The 19909-nt window shown below is 47.1% G+C and overlaps 1 pseudogene; it reads left to right on the top strand.

The window, feature by feature from the left end:
• The first annotated feature begins 10332 nt into the window (after window positions 1-10332).
• Window positions 10333-19903, top strand: LOC136549814 (BEL1-like homeodomain protein 4; annotated as a pseudogene).
• Window positions 19904-19909: the final 6 nt, after the last annotated feature.

Genomic DNA, 19909 nt, shown 5'->3' with positions numbered 1-19909 from the left:
AAGCTCCACTCGTGAGTGGAGGATCTTTTGCTCATTTCAACAGCTGAGAAACACGTTTGTGAGTGCCAAGAAGAGCAAGGTCCTAGTGAGGTGTTTGTGATTTGAGAATCTAAGAGAGTAGCCTCACTAGCAAATCAAGAGTAGCGAAGTGTGCATCCATCTTCTCATTAGGCTTCGCGTGGTCAAGTGAGAGTTCGTGCTTGTTACTCTTGGTGATCGCCATCACCTAGACGGCTTGGTGGTGATTGGGAGTTTGGTGTTCACCCGGCGGAGCTTGTGGGTGACCCAACTCAAGTTGTGAGCGGCTTTGGGTGATTCGCCACGACGGAGTGTCGAAGAATCAACCTGTAGAGAGCACTTGATCCTTGCGCGGATCAAGGGGGAGCTACACCCTTGCGCGGGTGCTCCAACGAGGACTAGTGGGGAGTGGCGACTCTCTGATACCTCGGCAAAACATCGTCGCGTTCCTTTCTCTCTCTATTTACTTTGAGCACTTACTTTGAGCATTTACTTTGAGCAATTCAATACTTGTTTTTACTTCCATAAGAATTGCTTGCTAGAGTAAGTTTGGAACTTAGATTGAGAGGTTGTTGTGCATTAGTTTGATTTAAACACTTTTCTAGGCACAAGGGGTTAATTGGGCTATCTGTAGGATTTGATTATTGCAAGAAAATTTAGAATTAGCCCAATTCACCCCCCCTCTTGGGCATCTTGATCCTTTCAGATCCATCTTTTAATAAAATAGAAAAGAAAGTTTTAAACTAATATACAACAAACACTAGAATTTTACACGTGAATTTCGACTAAACACATATTAAAACCACATATGTGCAATGCAAAAACAGCTGGAAACACAGATAGAGTAATAATTAATAAATTATCACAGCTAGATGGTAATTATATAGAGTATATAAATGTGCATTGTATTAGGAAACGAATACATAGAGTAAAGATAATCAATTTTCATTTGTTATCTACTAAATTTATTCACAAAACTTTTAATATGTCTAAATACATAACAAAATGGATGAACAAAAAAGTTAAAACGACTTATAATTTGGAACAGAGTGAGTAGAATTTTAGGTGGTAATGGATCGATGAAGTAGTAATCGATGAGCAAGGTGTCCACCTATTTTGTCAATATAACTAATATATCTATTTTGTACAATTTCTTTCTAAAAACAATTCTAGTATCCAGTATAGTCCGTTCGCTTGAACTTATCAGTCGACTTTAATACCAGCCGAACAGACCTGTACCTTAATATCAGCGATATAGTCAGTGTCAAACGCACCTAATATCTCAACTGGTCCTCCCTGTATCTTTGCACTATTCCGTAGATTCCCTCGTGCCATTACTCGTGTCCACACATCTTACACTATATGGAAATGTTGTTCATATTGAAACTTATATATGCAACGAACTTGGTTCCGATTGGCTCTGTTTGGCTTACTCTATATTTGGTTTGTTCGACTTCTTTTTTTTACCGAAACAGTGTTTTTCTCTCACAACAATTCAGCCGGAACAATGTTTTTCAGTCAGTTTCAGCCAAGTTTCAGACTAGCGAACGGAACTATTTCTTGCCATATGCGATCATTTAGAGCTTGGTTTGTTCACCGAGGAAGGGGTGTGTGCGGTCCACAAAAACTACACTGCTACACTTTTTTCACTGCGACGAGTGGGACGATTATATAAACAAAAGCTATGTCAACTAGCGGAAACGTTTCTGGTACCGAGGGGTATGTTACTGTAGCAACCAACTTCCTATTTTCTATGTTAGAATCCATGATTGGTATGATGCTCGTTAACTTGCTTGTGTTTAGATCATACAAGCACATGTCTGATGTTACAAACATATTGCTATTTTTTTTTATTTAGTACTGAATTTGTCTAAATTTCTAACAAGAAACAAAGATATACTGAACGTAGGTTCAAGCAGGACTGCTAGAGGCGTGACCGGCTTCTGGATTGGCCTCCCTGAAAGTAAGCACGAAAGGGAGAAAGAAAAGAAAGTAACAGGAGGTCCCCGTGTGAAGGCTCCAGAAAAGAAAAAAAGAGGAATAAGCAAAAGCGCGTTTGGATGGATTACCCTTTAACGTGACAATCAAGGAGGAGAAGAAGATTAGTCCTCCAGTTCAGTCGCGGTCGATCAGTCCACACTAGGCAAAAGCTGGATACACACGAACATAAATAAAAACACAAAACATTTCAGCAGCAACACGGCTGACATGTTGCCCCACACAGGGTTGGCAAATAAAATACTTCCTCCATTTATTAGGATTTAAAAAATAAATAAATCTGATAAACTTTGTCTATCAATTGGTCTCCACTAACCCGTGATCTTGCACGTGCTAGTAATTTTATAACAGACATAAGCATGAGAAGATCATGAATAAATTTGGGGCCCATGGTAAATAAAAAATTACTTAACTTTGCTCCTCTTATTTGTTCATATTCAAACGCAATACCTATTTTCTAATATTTTGTGGCAGAACTGTCCGAAATAACACGTTTTCGGAGGCGCTCGTCTTCCACCAGACACTAAGCACCCCGAAAGTAAGCTACGTCGAACGGTTCCGTGGAGCACACTCCAAGGAAGAACTCGAACAATCCATGTTCCTCCTCCAGGATCCAATAATGAGAACGAGTTTACATCACTTAGTCCATTTTATACAACAATAGTTCTCGAAAATACATTATTACAATACCAAGTTCAGAGTGCGGAATTTAAACAACGGAATTAAAATAAACATCTAACGATAAGATACAAGGATCCGTCTGTGCCCAGCAGAAGAATCCTCCACACAACAGTTACTCCTCAAGCTGCACCTGCAACAGGGGTAAATAAACTCTGAGTACACAATATACTCTTAAGACTTACCTGACTAGTGGGAATAATTTCCCGACTCCAAGGATATGATAAGCTTTATGGTTTGCTGGGTTTCCTTTTTGTGAAAAGCCTTACTAGTAGTGCATCCTTATGTATGTTTTTTATTAGCAGTCATGATTAGTTCATTATCTAATCATTCTATGTAAGCACCTGTTCTACTTTCAAGCGAGAGTTGAGCAATCAGGTCTATTTCTCCATCTTTGATCTTCCAGTTCTTACTACGGTGCTAGATCATAGATAAGTCATACCGTATTACACGGTGATTCGTAAATCAATGTAGCCCAGCTGGGTACCCAAAACACATGCCCCGCTTGTACTCCAGGCATAAGCAAGACCAACCCACCACTCTCCTGTCAAGGGGTCTAGGTCCCCATCCAAACTTGGACTCCAAGCCCCCACACCTGAGTCTCGAGCTTAGTGTGGTGCTTAGACCTCCATCATCCTCGCCTCTAATCAGTCGGTCTGAAAAGAGCCGGAACCCACGACAAGAGAGCAACGAGCCTTCCTTGCTCCCATAAACAAGTATGCGCTCAGGATAATAAGTCTGTGGCCTGATTAGAATCCAATGCAACGGCCGATCATTAACCGACACGGACAGGGAAAACAGTGTAACCAAGCTATGCCCCGTTGGCCACGGGACACAACCTCTTACATTGACCAATACCCGTACCATATCCCTACCTAGTCTCTATTTTCTTTCACTATTTTATCATGAGAGTGATAATAATAATCTCCTATTGTGTGTAACGGTGGGTTACTCACGCTACTGAAAAACCTAAGCATAGCAGCTACTCGACCTAAGCTAGTAGGACTCATAGGTATGCATGTAGTTTCAACAATAAGCCCTAATTGCACATCACACATATATATTCAGTGATTATTCAAAATAAGGGTTATGCATCGGAGCTTGCCTTGGGCAGGTAGGGTGTCCGCTCAATCAGTTAGTGGCGACTCTGGGACCTTCTCCTGCACGAGGATCTTCTCATACTCCTCGATCACCTCCTCGAACTTGTGATCTCCGATGGTCACGATCTCCGCCAACTCGTTCTCTACATGCATACGATGATGATGCAACACTTAGTATTTAGCAACAACAACTTCCAAAATAAGAATACACATGGTAAACTACTAAACTAACTCTAATGACCATGATACTAAGCTAACTATCACCTTCATCAAGTAAACTGTTGGGTTCAACTAGCAAACACCTAGCTTTATAATTGAAGGATATATCTTTATTTCTACTAATGATTTAATATATATTTAAAACAAGGAGCATTTAACTACCCTTATGTTTAGTTTATTCTAAAACTACAAAAATTACAGTGAACACATAATAATACCACGATGCTGCTATAAAATTTTTAGGGTTTTTGCTATCACCATTCTACCACAAAAATTCCTACAATAATTAACCTAATAATATTAAGCACTCTCAAATGATTTAATAGCTCCTGATATCGACAAGTATATATAAACTAAATACACTAGCAGATAGAGCACAATTTTAGAAACTTAACAAAATTGGTTTCATAATTTTTGCATACCTACATGATTTTATATTAATTACCAAAGTTTAGCTTAGAAATACAAATGAAAAGCTATTTCTATTTTCCACGAAAAAGCTAAACTAATTTTGGCCCAACGCGGCCCACACGCGCGCAGCGCGCGCGAGCGCATGGTGGCCCGCGGTGTGGCCCGTGCGGTGCCAGCCCACACACGTGAGACGGCCCGCGGTGTGGCCCATGCGCTGGTACATTAGCAAAAATGCCCCTGGACTATGAGCAAAACAACCCGCAGTCCATGTTACTATTTCTATAGTCAACGACTTTGCAGCAGAACCCTCGGATCTTCTCCTCTTTACAACGGCAAGGCCCTCGACCATCCCCGCGCGTGTCGGCGCGGCGAGCGGTGGCACTGGCACTTACGTCGGCCACACTGGACCCACACTAACCTATCTACGTGGTCGACGCTCACCTAGGGTTCAACGCGAGACGATGGGCGGCTATTACATGAGCCAAGACACCGTAGAAGGACCTCTCCACGATGGCGGGCACCCTGTAGCAATGGCGACGGTGTTCTGGTGAGCCACAACAACAACAAGGCAGTAGGAGTAGCGATTGAGCAACAACAACTCACCAGTGACCCTATTGAGAAGCCAGCTCGGTCGAAGACGACCCGAGCGAGGCTGGCCATGTGCGCACGGTGAGGTGAACGGTGCACCGCCAAGGCACGGCCATATTAGCGGCGAGGAGGCGACACTAGAGTTGCGACTAGCATGCGCACAATAAAGAGGGAGCCAAGGCGAGCTAGTAGTGTAGAGGAATTAGCGTGGGATGAAGTGGTGGAGACTGGCCACGACGCGGGCGACGACGGGCCTTAACGGCACGGCAGCGACAAAGCTTCAAAATTGGAGCTCGGCGTGACGTGAGTCAAGGTAGGGTGGGGTCGGTTGGAGAGGAGACGTGAGGACAGAGACACGAGCATGAGAAATTGATGAGGGGTGCTCGCTCTCTGGCTCACCGTGACGCGACCCAACGGTGGTGAAAAATAGAGGGAGAGAGAGACGGGGCGCGACAGTGGGTTCGGCTCATCCACGCCTTGGCGGGATATGGTCGATCGGACTTAAGGTGGTGTCTGTGCACCCGCTACACGGCACTGCAGCCAAACCATGTGCGCGCGGAGGCAGGTAGGGGCGCGGCAGGCGCGGCCGCAACGCCATTAAGGCGGGACGGCGGCGTGGGGCAGCCCACGTGCGAACAAGGATAAGGCAAGCGGCAGTAGCATAGCGTCGCAGTGGCGTCAGTAGCGGCAGCATCACAATGCGAGGCGGGTCAGCAGTGCGAACACGATGACGAGTTGATGGCGCCGGCAGCGGCATCGTCGCGGCGCGTGCGGGGCATTCAGCAGTAGCGGCGGCGGCTCCGCGTGGTGGGACCAGCGACAGCCGAGACCTGGCTAGGCTAGTGGCGGCCACGGCCGGCCGCACGCGGCAGCACGCGCACGCACATGCGCGACCATCGCGGTGATGCCGAGCGCCTGAGCGCGGTGATCGCGGCCATGCGGCCAGCCAACCCGAAACCGTGACACGTACGAATTTTAAAGCACTCAACACGACCAAATAGTTGCTCCTAAACCTAAACCGTCTTCACCATGCGCAAGATGGCACATGAAACTACTAAATCGAGCTACAACATTACACCACTCCTTAACCCAATCTCTCACAATAAATTACTAAACATAGCAGTGTCTAACTGTTGGCAGACTAAAAAATTTCTAAGTTTTTGAGCTAAATTTGATTTCTATTTACAATTTCTAAGCTACTGGAAATATTAGCTAGTAATATCATTTTTCGATCACAAGTATTTCATTGTCATCTACAAAGTTTATACTTCAAACTTTATTTAAGTACCACATATATGTTCTATAGCATTTTTGCTTAATAAAAATTGGTTTTAAACCCTAAGTGATATAACATGACTATTGAATCAACTTTCGTTTCACATTTTAGTTGATCATTTCGAGTTACCGAAATTGATCTACATACTCTATTACATGCATTAACACATAAACATGATGATCATGACATATTTTAGTATATGATTTATAGTGTAACACCGAGGGTGTTACATATTTCCCCTTTCGTGGGCTTGCAACCCATGTGTTTGATATATGTTTAGTTAAAAGCTTAACTTGGTATTTATTTATTATAGAAATTAAATAGACTCTCTCGTTATTTTCTTCATCCATATCATGTACCTTTTTGCACGTTGTAATACTTAAATTAGTTTTTTTCTATAATAACAATGGCAGAAGGGGGCAATTTAGAATCATATGTATAGGAGTACTACGACTTATAAGTAATTTAGGGTTTATTTTAGGCCATTTTTCATAATGAGATGAACTTTTTAGATAACAATAATGCTATGGTTACGAGTTATAGTGAAGTCTAATTAGAAAGCACGCACATACATGCATGTTGTCAATGGGCACGTCAACATCATCTACCAATGAACAAAGTTTTCTAACCTTATATAATGTGTCCAAATTGTATCTCCAGAATTATACAGCTTTTATTTACCTCTCTTTTTTAATTCCATGCCACGTCAGCCAATAGTCCTACGTGAAATCTTTTTTTTTTCTATGGGGCTAGCCTTAATTATTGTATGGAACTTGGATCAATACATTTATTTTTTTCTATTTTTTTTTCTAAATTCATTAAGTACAGTAATAACTTTGTAGCAGTCGATAATATATATTGTAAGAAGAAGAATTGTAGGCAAGAATATATGGTCTTTTAAGACTTGGAAATGATAGTACGCCAATTCGGAGAGAGTAGTTCATCAATGACTTGCTCTCTAGTGCTGCTGGTACGTATAGCCGGAACCTGAAGCCAAGCACCTTTTCCCCGCGCGGGCCCCACGGGGAGATAACACATGATCACTGTGTGAGACTAGGATTGAGTTGGTGCCGAGTCCAAATCACAACGGCCCATAATTGATCGAGACGGCCACTGCCCACTGGGACTACGGATGAAAATGGATCAGATACGGACGGATATCACTGATATTTTATTTATTTTTATATTTCTATCTGGATTCGAATTCGAATATGGATAGTATCAACTATGTCGGATATGATACGATTGGATATCAATATCACAAATATGCAATTTGAGTATTCGGATATGGATACGGTATCAGATATTAGATATCGACTCAGATACGAATAGATCTCAACCCTTCTAAACATATTCGGTTTTTAAATACGGACGAAAATATCCCTAACGTTTTCATCGTAACCGGGACGGGACGCCTTCCCCGGCCCTCCGCTCCGCTCTCCGTTCCCAGCGGCCGACAAGCCCGGCCCGTGGCCGCTATCGCGCTGTTTGGACCACCGCTCCGCCCACCGCCCGATCCCCGTCCGACGGCCCCGGCTCGCCGACGACGATAAAGATGGAGACAACCGAATTAAATAAAACAAAAAAAAGCGCCACTCGTACGCACAGATAGCCACGCTCGAAGCTAAGAGCTCCCTCGCTCGTCAGGTTCAGGGCCCGCGTCTACTCCGATCCTGTATTCCTGTACGGTGGCGGTGGTTGTAGGCGCCGCGGCTGGGGTTCGATCACCGGCGCCGGCCTCATCCTCTCCTTATCCTCTCTCATCGCTCAGTCTCTCTCCGTGCAGCTGGGGCTATCACCGGCACGCCGATGAAGCTGAACAACAGCCGGACCACCGCCCCTGTTCCGATCCCGCTCCGGCGCGGAGCGGAGAAAACAGAAAAAGTCAAGACGACCATGCAACTGCACGCGCGCATGGCCGGGAAGACGCGACGCAACGGACCGAGCTCCCTCAACCGCCTCTCTTAATATAATACCCCACCATCACTGCGCTAACGCTACAGCAAGAAAGCCTAGAATTGTAGGCCAGGATCATCAGCAGCCAGCAGGTAAAGAAAAATAAATAAAAAGAGAGAAAGCGGTTGGATTAGCGGTTGGGACGGAATTAATTAGGCCTGCACTTGCACAGCACACGCACAACGCGTTCAGCTGCAGCGTCGTCAGGTTTAGGCTGACGACGCTCTCTCTCACACAACCACACGCACGCGCCCGGCCGCGTGGTTGGGAGAGGGATCAGCAGCTAGCGCAACAGCAAGCTTGCTTTCCTTCCCTTCCCTTTCCTTTCCTTTCTCCATTTAATTAGATGTTTCATCAGAAAGCAGAGAAAATTTAAAGTACAGGAGGTTCGTCGCACCCACCACCGGGCCGGGCCGAGCGACGATTTTATTATTTTTCTCGGTGGTTTCGCAATAAGGCGGGGATGTAAACATATGGCGTTGGTTCGATCGAGCACAGGAAAAGTTTCATCATCTTTTTTTTTTTAGAAAAAAAGGATAATTTCATTTGCCGGGGTCGATTTCCTACTCCTCATCAGGCCTCACGCGCCCTTGGCTGGCTGTCCGAGTGCTGGTCAATTTCGAAATGAAAAAGAAAAGATGGAAAGATGCAGAGAGGGACGCCTCCTCACTCGCTTTCTTTTCCCATCAGAGACCCCTGCCCCCTTTACTTGCTTTCCATCAATTTTTTTTCTCTGCCTCCCTGCTGGATAATACTCGACACGATCGACAATCATCTTTCATTCCACATCGTCTACTAGTATCTAGTAGTAGCAGCGATCGATCGAGCAGTTGGCTGCTGGTGTACGTGCGTACATGTAGGAGCCTCGACTCGAACTGCAGCACAGTGCACTAGGCAGCATGCATGGGAAAATTAATAAACCAACCAACTAGATTTAGTTTCTCTTCCTAAAATTAAAAATTAACTGACAAGTCATTAGAGGATACTGAGAAAATTAAAAGGAGACATGAAAAGGAGAGGGGGGTGGACAAATGAAAACCCAAGCGTACGACATCACCGCACCAACAATAGTAACTAGGGGAGGGAGAGCAGCTAGGGGAGGCCCGGGACAGCGACGTCTTCCTCGCATCTCGTGGATTGAGCTCGCCCCAGTCGCCCCCGTCCAATTCCAATATCTGCAGCAGCAGCAAGCAGCAGCCGCGGCGGCAGGAGGGATCAGCAGCAGAATAGCCGCAGCAGCAGAGCACCGCAGTCCGCACCGAAAGGAGAGGAAATGGAGCTCGGTTTTTTTATATACCAACCGGCCACCCGCCCTGCTGCGCGCTAGACTACTACTACTACTAGCTGCTGCCTGCTTGCCCGTCCTCCCCTTCGCGTCGTCGCGCTCTTCTTCGCCGTCCCCTTTCAGAATCGGAAGGCGATTGCACAAGGCTGTGCTGTGCGTGCTCGGCCGCCTCCCGCCCCGACCCCGACCGGACAAAGAGGGGAGGAAAAAAAATATAGAGTTAGTCACACACAGCACAGGAAGGCGGAGGGAGAGAGGGATTGAGAGATAAAGAGATTTCGGGAGACAAGGAGAGAGAGACAGAGATGGAGAGGAGCAGCCGCTGGTCAGGCCCTTTCACTCCCGCACCCAGATAACGATGTGCTAGCTCCGTCCTCTTAGGTTATAGGTAAGCAGCCGCAGCCAACGCGCGCGGCGCCGGGAGCGAGGACACACCGCCTTCCTTCCTTCGTTCTCACTAGCCTGCTTCTTCGTTCTTCAGTTCGTTGTTTGCCCGGTCGATCGATCGGTTTGTTTCTTTGTTTGTTCATCAGATACATGCAAAGCTAGCCGGAATTTTGTTTGGGGAAATTAAATTTAAAGGAGGATTAATTTGTTCTCTTTTTTTTCTTTCGTTTCTTTCGATTTTAATTTGTTTGCTTTAATTTGGGAGAGTGCAATCCGGTCATCATCCTCTTCTTTGGATTCTATTTTATATAAATTCGGTTACCTCTGGCCGGTGCTTACGATGGCGCTGCGGTTGCTGCTGCTCATGAGTCATGACCTGTGCAGGAAGGAGGAGGGTCGTGGCCGGGATCCCCGATGACGATGATGACAGTGGCGACCGGCGGCATGGGCATAGCGGCGCCACCGTACCAGCAGACCACCACGTACGCAGCCAACCCAACCAAGAGCAGCGCAGCGATCTCCGCCTCCGCCCGGGCGGTCTACCGCGCTACCTTTCTAGGTCCCACTCCCAAGGGATTCCACCGAGGGCAGCAGCGGAGTCTACGGCTACTCCTCAGATGGCTTCGACGCCCGGACTCCATGCCACCACCAGGACACAGCAGCAGACGAGCACGTGGCGCAGCAGAGCCGCCGCGACAAGCTGAGGTGGTGCGAGGGCTTCGACCCAGCCGCGGCCGCCGGGCACGGCCTGCTCCCTCTCGACGGCGACGAGCATGGCGGCCCCGGGTCCATGTACGAGCACGCGGCGGCGGCCGCCGGGGCCTCCAACATGCTCTCCGAGATGTTCAACTTCCCCGCACCGCCGTCGGGGTCCCTCCGCCACCCGAGCTGCTGGCCAGCCAGATGAGCGCCAACTACCGCTTCGGGCTACGGCAGCAGCAGGCCGGGCCCGGAGGGGTGGCCGGCTTGTCCGGCGGCGACGGCGGTTGGTTCGGGGCCGGCGCGGCGGGTCGTGCTGGCTTGGTCCTCGGTGGGGCCAGCATGGGCTCGTTAGGTGAAACGTCGTCCCCGAAGCAGCAGCAAGCAGGCAGCATGGCTGGCCTGGCCACCGACCCGGCCGCTGCGATGCAGCTCTTCCTGATGAACCCACAGCAGCAGCAGCAGCAGTCTAGATCGTCGCCGACGTCGCCGCCCCCGTCGGACGTGCAGCAGCACCACGAGGCGTTCCAGGCTTTCAGCGCCGCCGGGGCCCCGTTCGGGCGGCGCCGGGACCGGCATCGTCGAAGGCCAGGGGCTGTCCCTGTCGCTGTCGCCGTCGCTGCAGCAGCTGGAGATGCCCGAGGAGCTGAGGGTCCGGAACGGCGTGCTCTACTTCAACCGTCAGCAGCAACAGCAGGGTGGCCCGTCGGTGCAGCAGCAGCAGGTGCCGATGGCATTGCACGGCCAGGTCGGTGCGCTGGGGCAGCAGCTGCACGTCGGCTACGGCCCGGCCGGCGTCGCGGGCGTGCTGCGCAACTCCAAGTACACCCGCGCGGCGCAGGAGCTCCTCGAGGAGTTCTGCAGCGTCGGGCGCGGGCAGATCAAGGGCGGCGCGCGGGGCGGGCTAGGGGCCTCGGCGTCCAACCCTAACGCCAGCAATAAGGGCGCCTCCAGCTCCGGCGCCGCGCAGTCGCCGTCGTCCGCGTCCAAGGAGCCCCCTCAACTTTCCCCCGCCGACCGGTTCGAGCACCAGCGCAAGAAGGCCAAGCTCATCTCCATGCTTGACGAGGCACGTCCACTGTCTCATCATCCACACACACACACGAACTCCATCCCCTCCACTTCCTTCTTCCTCTCTAGCTTGCATGCATGGGTGCATGGGTTTGCTGACGCCATAGCTAGCTAATAAGCTCCGGCCGACGACGACGAGGCTCGCGGCCACGGAGGCGGCGCTAGCTTGCTCTAAAAGGTTAGTTGCGGCCGCGGCAGAAGGTGGGCAGAGCCGGCCGGTACGTAGCAGTACTACAACCGATGATCCAGCAGAAGCAGCTAGCTAAAGCTGGTAGTACGAGTACGAGGGAGAGCTTGTTTTTTTTTTTACTGCCAAGTGCCAAGTCATTGTTGCCGGACGTGGCAGGTGGCCGCCAATGGCATGCAGGTTGCAGGCAGGTGCAGCAGGAGCCGCCGCCGCCACACAAACTCCAAGAGGGATATGAATCTCCTAATCATAGTAACATCGATCCCATCCCCCATATGGCTCGATTTCTTTTTGTGCGGTTGTTGGTGCTGCATTCATCGCCTCCATTTCTTTATGCATGCGCCAATCCGCCTGCCTCTTCTTCTCTCTCCATATCCCCACAAGGGGGAGAGAAGTACGGCCACCCTCCACTCTATCCTGCTTCTTCCCGTTGCTGTCATCACATCTCAATTAACATAGGAGTTTATGTTACTAGCTGGTACTAATTGTTTATGCGCGGCGGCGTCACTACCTAATTTTGATTTTGTATAAGCATATAGTACTTTGATGACTCAAGCTTAATTAGGTTCGACTAGGAGGTATATAAAAATCTATATATGCATATACATACACCGGTGGTTGGTGCAAGCTGCTGCAATCATGCATCTATTGATGATGCAAGATCGATGCTAGCATCAGCGGCTTCGAGCTAGCTGATGAACAGCTAGCTTCGCGCCTTCGCCTAAGCTATAGCTAGCTTACGGTCGTCTCGGCCGGCACTGCTACAATTGGCACTGCAGGGAGCAAGTACGAGAGCTAGCCGCTGCTATATGTCACAACGAACTACCCTTGTTGATAGCTGCAGCTAGTACATGATTGACTGGTGAGCGAGGGGAGCGAGCTCGCGTCGCTCGCTCAGTGATCGCCACCGCTAGCTCCAGCTGGAGAGCTTGGGCACATGCAGGCAAGTCACACTGTAAGAGCGTATGGTGGCTGGCTCAGTTAGCAAGCCCCGGCTGTTGCCAATACCGGTGGGCCTCGGCTTCCTTTTGTTCCTTCTCCCCATTTCTCATAATTGTGCCAGCGACACATGCACGCCATGCCCATGCCTTAACTGCGTGCTGCACCAACCCGATCGAGTTTTGTTTCTTGTGTTCCATCGTCGATCAGCATTGCTTTCGACGATCGGTACTAGCTAGCTACATAATTAGCTTGTACTAAGTAGGATTTTTTCCCCCTTTCCATCACCATATTCCACGTTTCGATTTACTTTGTGTAATTTACTAGGGATGATGAATCGTAAATACTAAATTATTTGATGGATGATGCAACAACTAATAACAATTTCTTCGATATGCATGCAGCACGATGATTATCAGGTGGACCGTCGGTACAAACCACTACTGCGACCAGATGCAGATGGTGGTGAACTTCTTTCGACTCGGTGATGGGGTTCGGCGCGGCGACGCCGTACAACGGCGCTGGCGCAGAAGGCCATGTCGCGGCACTTCCGGTGCCTCAAGGACGCCATCGCGGCGCAGCTGCGGAGCACGTGGCGAGCTGCTGGGGGAGAAGGACGCCGGCACAAGCTCCGGGATCACCAAGGGCGAGACCCCCGCGGCTGCGCGCCATCGACCAGAGCCTCCGGCAGCAGCGCGCCTTCCACCACATGGGGATGATGGAGCAGGAGGCCTGGAGGCCCCAGCGCGGCCTCCCCGAGCGCTCCGTCAACATCCTCCGCTCCTGGCTCTTCGAGCACTTCCTCCACCCGTACGTCGTCATCATCACTTTCTCTCAATAGTCAATTCCTTCCTCCTCCTGTCTTCTCTTCTCGCTCGATATGTCATCTGCATGACATGCATGCATGCTTGCACGGGATCAGCTGCTGCTGGCGATGATCGATGCCGTGGCGGGAGATCATGCATGCAGGATGCAGCGCTCCTCCTGCTACTCATCACGGGCAGCTTCTGCTTTGCTTTTCCCTGCCCCCGCGGCCTCCTATAGTCTGGCTGCTGGTTCGCTGCTGCGCTTTAGCAAAAGCAGTAATTTTTTTCGAGATCCACGCTAAAAAACAGGCCGCAGCAGCCATGCATGCCGGGGACTGTGCGCCTGTGTATATTCCTTCCTTTTGCCCCCAACCCCCCCCCCCCCCCCCCCCCCCCCACCCCCCCCCCCCCCCCCCCCACCCCCCCCCCCCCCCCCCCCCCCCCCCCCCGGGGTTTTAACTTTCCCATCATTGCAGAAGAAATTTACCTTTTTTCTGGTTTTAATTCGGTCAATCAGTGTCAGCGCCGGCCCGGCAGCGGCAGGAGGCTCTCTGCTCTCAGCCACTCCTCCGGACTCCGGAGTCCGGACCGCCCGCCCGCTCGCTAGAGAAGGGACGGCTGTGCTGCTCTTCCGTTCGCGCGGCATGCAAAAGCTACGCGCGTTATGCTGCACGCATTGACACGGCACGGGTGGGCCTTTCTGCCGCGACCCGGCCGAGCTGCTGCCGCATGCTGCAACAACGGCATGGGCGGGTAGTAGCCGCCGCTCGCCGGCCGATGAGCCGACCCTCCTTTGCTTCCACCGTGCCACCATCTGACCATCTGATCCCGTTATCATGCTGCCATTGCCGCCCCGCGAGAGATCAAAAGCACCAGAGGGGGAATATATCGGCCTCGGAATCGTCCGTTTTCCCTTGGCTCCTGGCGCTGCATCTGCAGCATGCAGATTGCAGAGAGGTGCATGGCTGGCCCTAGCTATAGTTGCTACATGTGCGCGCATGTTATCGGTGCTCGTCCATACGGAAGTAGGCATATGATCATCATATATAATGGGTATATGATTGGTGAATAGTGCTTAGCACGTCGCACGCAGTGGTTGCGCGCTGTTCCTGCGGCATCTTCTGCTGCTGCATGCGCTTGCTGCAGGCTGCGTGCAGTCAGCCGCAGGCCGCAGCTCAGCTCAGCTAAGGCAGAAGATAGTGTGCTGCCAGTGCCAGCACGTACGTACGCGGCAGCCTTAACCGGGTCCTTTTTCTACAGTATGTGGTGGCGTTTCGTATGGAATATAACGAGTATATATGATTCTCATGGGTGTGCATGGTTGTTTTCTCGCTTGCCCGTCTCTGCCAGGGTACCCGAGCGGACGCCGATAAGCACCTGTTGGCGAGGCAGACCGGGCTGTCCAGGAACCAGGTCTGTACGCTTGCACCACCCATGTACAGTGTGGAGTCAGAGCTATTTCATGGCTAGCAGCTCGTTGCTGATACATGTACCGTACGCATGCATGCATGGATTGCATATCTATCGCCCTACTGTTGAGCGTGGCAGCTTTGCCTGTTTTTTTATGCTCTTTGTTTTTGCTGATTGTGAGCGCTTCTTTTTGGCATCGACTCAGCATGGCGTCTGCACTTGTCCTATTATGAATAGGATAGCCGTCCCCCGAGGTGGTAAATAGAAACTGACACTATACTCAATATGACACTAAATACTTACGCTGAATGTAGTATATGTTGTCCTCCAGGATTGCTACACAACTCAGCATGCTTAAGGACCATAGCATCTCTTATAGGAGTATATATATGTTATAGATTAAATGAGTTTTTACTACAAGTATTCAATAATAAAAGATAGCAACCAACCAGATAAAATTAATACAATTATATATATAAACAAACTCCTAATTTTATAGCAACTTCTCAACATCTGGAGATCCATACACCAGCATGTTTGGCCCATATGATAGAATATTGGAAAATAGTTAATAAGCTGAGATCGAGTCGATAACCTCAGCACCTCGACATATAACACAAATTTATGAAATTCACAAGAGGGTCAAATCATTTTAAGATAGTTTCTAGACACTTACTAATATGCATGGCATATATACCTATCGTTAGTCTGTAGGTATGAGCATATGTAAATAAGTAGAAAACTGAACTTAATATATGGAGGAAACTCGACTTAAATTGCTATAGTAGGAAACTGCTAAAATGGCGAGTGCGTGCCCACATATTTATATTAGCATGCATGATGGCATGCATTGGACTGAACTCAGCTCGGTTTATGGATGCTTTTTTTTTTTTTTCTAACCTTCATCAGTTCGTCTCTCTCTTTGGTCTCTTTTGTTTATTTCCTGCATGCACTTACGTGGTCCCTGCACAAGTGCCCCTCATATGTCTACCAACTTCAGGGCACTGGGTCATTATCAATCGATGGCCGCATCATAGAAACATTTCCTTCTCTGCTCTTGCCCAATGTGACAACGCAAACTGGGTCCCTCTTCACCTCCCCTTGTCCCTTTATCCTTTCCTGGCATCGTAGGTGAAATCTATGCACACCGGCCGTGATTGCCTGACATTAATTTAAGTTTGTACTGATCGATAGCTGGCTCATATATTATCACCCTGTTCGGTTGATCGTTTCTCTATGGCTTATAAGCCGGATGATGCTGTTTTGCTGTGAGAGAAAAACACTATATCATGACTGATACGATCAAGCGAACAGGTGTAGGGGTCCAATAATACACATACTAACATTGTGGCCCACTGCTACCTATACTTATCCTTTCTATATCTTAGATTGATATCATCCTCGTGAAAAAGAATTCTGGATCCACCAAACCAGTTATATATAGTATATATATATATATATATATATATATATATATATATATATATATATATATATATATATTATATATAATAGGGAGAGGCTATTCAGTAGCCGGCTACAAAATAAGTTATTCTGTAGCCACCTCCATTTACTATAATTTTATATACTAATTTACCATAATGTCAATACATATTTACGATAGTTGGGTTACTATAATACATGGGGATATTTACCATAACGTTATATTAAACCACTTAGTAAGGAGTTACTATAATCTCGTAAATTAACATAGTAATTATCATAACTCAAAGTGGCTACAGAATAAGTTATTCTGTAGCCAGCTACAGGATAGTAGTTCTATATATATATATATATATATATATAATATATATATATATATATATATATATATATATTATATATATATATATATATATATCTAGTATATATATATATATATATATATAACCATGTGGGAAATTAAGTAGCTTCTTGCTTTCCTACTACATGAATGGCGACTATTCTGTGATTCCAAAATATCTAACGACCCTACCCTAGCTATATACGATATATGCTGTTATGCTTAATGTGGTACAATGTTGACTGAACCTTCACATGTTGTCAAAAGTGGCGCTTTTTCTTGGAAGAAGTTAATAAGTATCACCCTCGGTTGCACCGTTGTGTGTGCCACAATTCTGTACAACCAGTTGGTACATCGTTTATTCCAAGTTCTGATCTGCTACTAACTTGTTTAAGGAGCTAGTAATTGACCACTTAACCTACTTGGTCCATATAGATAGATTTTTTTCATATTAAATTCATCATTTGGTCTAACTTTCTCAGTAGATTTTAACGTAGTTTCAAGGTGCTAGCTTTGATCGCATCAACATTGTTCGCATCATTTACAAATATATATACTACCAGCAAAGCATTTAACTGATGATCAACTAATAATAATGACACCTTTTTCATGTAACCAACTATATGCATGCCTTCATCTTGAAGCAAGATAAACGTTGTCGTTGTCTTCCAATGTGTGCATATTCGCCCTTGGTCATGCATGTACACCCATTCAAAATTTTATATTTTCAAATAATTTTAGTATATATAGGAAAAAATTGCATTACAAAAATAACAAAGAGTTTCACTTACTAGATGAGGTTCTACAAAAACTATATGCTTCCACTACATCATATGAATCTTGTCGGGTGCAACTCATTAATTTTTTTACACACAGAATCAATGTGTAAGATACATAGTTAATTATTACAAATATAGTTTCTTCATGCATGGAGGCATATATTATAATGCTACAGCTAATAACATATATAGTTGCATTTGTTATAATTTTATAACTATTGTATTGTCTATTGTGGTAATGGGTCCTTTGTTCATACTTTTTCAATCACCAATATAATTCCTAGATTTTGTAAAGAGTGCTACATAATTTCGTGACATTAAAATCAAGAGATGAATTCCTTTTTTTGTGTGAATTTGAATTTGAAGGCGTTGTCTAAGTTGAGCTAAGAAATTTCACACCTGAATTAGTTAACTTGATTTTCACTATCCTTATTATGTGCATTTATAAACCAAAAAATGAAATCAACTAATAATGCATGCTGTAAATTATTGTCCTTATGGAGGTTTGGCTACCATTTCGTACTATATGGACTTACCTCCTGAATATTCCATGTCATGTGCTCCCCACCATCTATTTATGCCTAAGCATAATAATAAGACCAAACTCAGAGCAAATTATTTTTACAATGACATTGTAATATTACCTACCATTACAAAATCATAATTGGACAACACATATACAATAAATAGAAAACATTACTCAATATAACAAATATCGCGCTTCAAAGTACATATAGCTCATAACATTTGCTAAGTTGCATGAGAATGAAGAAGAAAACAGCTAAAACAACTAAATGTTATGGTATTTTTCTGTATTTTAAGTAATTGCACGTATAATTTAATGGTTCTTCTTTTTCCAGTGGCTTAACCGCAAAAATCAAAATGATCAACTACTGCATGCAATCAACATATATTGTTTTAAAAGTTCTAAAAGTGTTGAGACCATTTTTATCCGAAGGACCATCCCATGCATGTGCGATTCGGTTCCTTGAATTTTAGCATCATTACTAATTTACTGCTATCAGTGCACACGTGTAAAAACACAGTCAAAACTATGGTAAATGGCATCTTGAACAACAAACTGCACTATAGGGATTCTCAAGTAAAAATTTCATGAAATGTAAAAATGAAGAAAGTAAGAGTGTAAACATATACACACATGTACGCATGGTAGCTAGTATTATATGGCCAGACCAAATTACTCTCATTATTAGTCTGTACTACTCCCTTTTTTTTTTACATGTCATATTAGATTTATCATAAGTCAAACACTCCTAAATTTGACCATCAGTTTAAAAAAAACCATGTAGTTTCGCAACATGTAAACTCTATATTATGAAAATATTTTTCTCATAATGAATCTAAAAGCATAAACCTTACGTTGTTAACCTATACAAGATGGTCAAAGATAGAATTTTTTTACTTAGGACAAAACTAATACGACATGTAAAGAAACAGAGACACGTACATGTGCATGCTTAGAATTCAAAACAAGGCAGGTCTATTGCTATATTACAAAAAAAATAACTAGATCCAAAACATTGGAACACAAATGAAACAAGACAATGACTTCATAAAACTGAAACATGACAGTGAGAACCGGGTATAGCTAGTAGCTAGTTAGATAAGCTACCAAGCCCTACCTATACGTCCCTGCAGAATACACGCATGCATGCACGCATGGCTCCACATCCCACACAGCCCCACAGGCCGTGCGTGGACCCCTTGGCCCTGTCCCTGCAATAATTTGTTTGCTTTCCTTTGGATCAACTCCAGGTCTCCAACTGGTTCATCAACGCCCGTGTCCGGCTATGGAAGCCCATGATCGAGGAGATGTATCAGCAGGAGTGCAGGGAGCTCGAGGGCTCCTCGGCCGGCGGCGGGGGCGGCCCCGAGTCCGGCAACGACCCCTCCGGCGCCGACGGCTCGCACTCCCCGACCACCACCGGCGGAGCGCTGCTCCCGCAACAGCAACAGCAGCACGGCACGGTGCCCGCCGGGTGATGATGCCCCACAAGCCCGACCCGGGCGCCGCGGGTCCCTCGGCTGCGGACGCGGCGTTCGTCGGGATCGACCCGGTGGAGCTCCTCGGCGGCGGCGCGCACGTGGGCGGTGGCGCGGACGACTTGTACGGGCGGTTCGAGCCCGGGGTGAGGGTGCGGTACGGGCCCGCTGCGGCTGCAGGCGCGGCCGCCGGCGACGTGTCGCTGACGCTGGGCCTGCAGCACGCCGGCGCCGGCAACGCCGGGCCCGACGGCACCGGGCGGTTCTCCTTGAGAGACTACAGCGGTTGTTGATGCTTAACACATCGCTACATCA

The sequence above is a fragment of the Miscanthus floridulus genome, chromosome 4 (genome assembly GCF_019320115.1).
Source record: "Miscanthus floridulus cultivar M001 chromosome 4, ASM1932011v1, whole genome shotgun sequence".
Classification (NCBI taxonomy): Eukaryota; Viridiplantae; Streptophyta; class Magnoliopsida; order Poales; family Poaceae; genus Miscanthus; species Miscanthus floridulus.
This window is presented reverse-complemented; position numbering and strand designations above follow the sequence as displayed.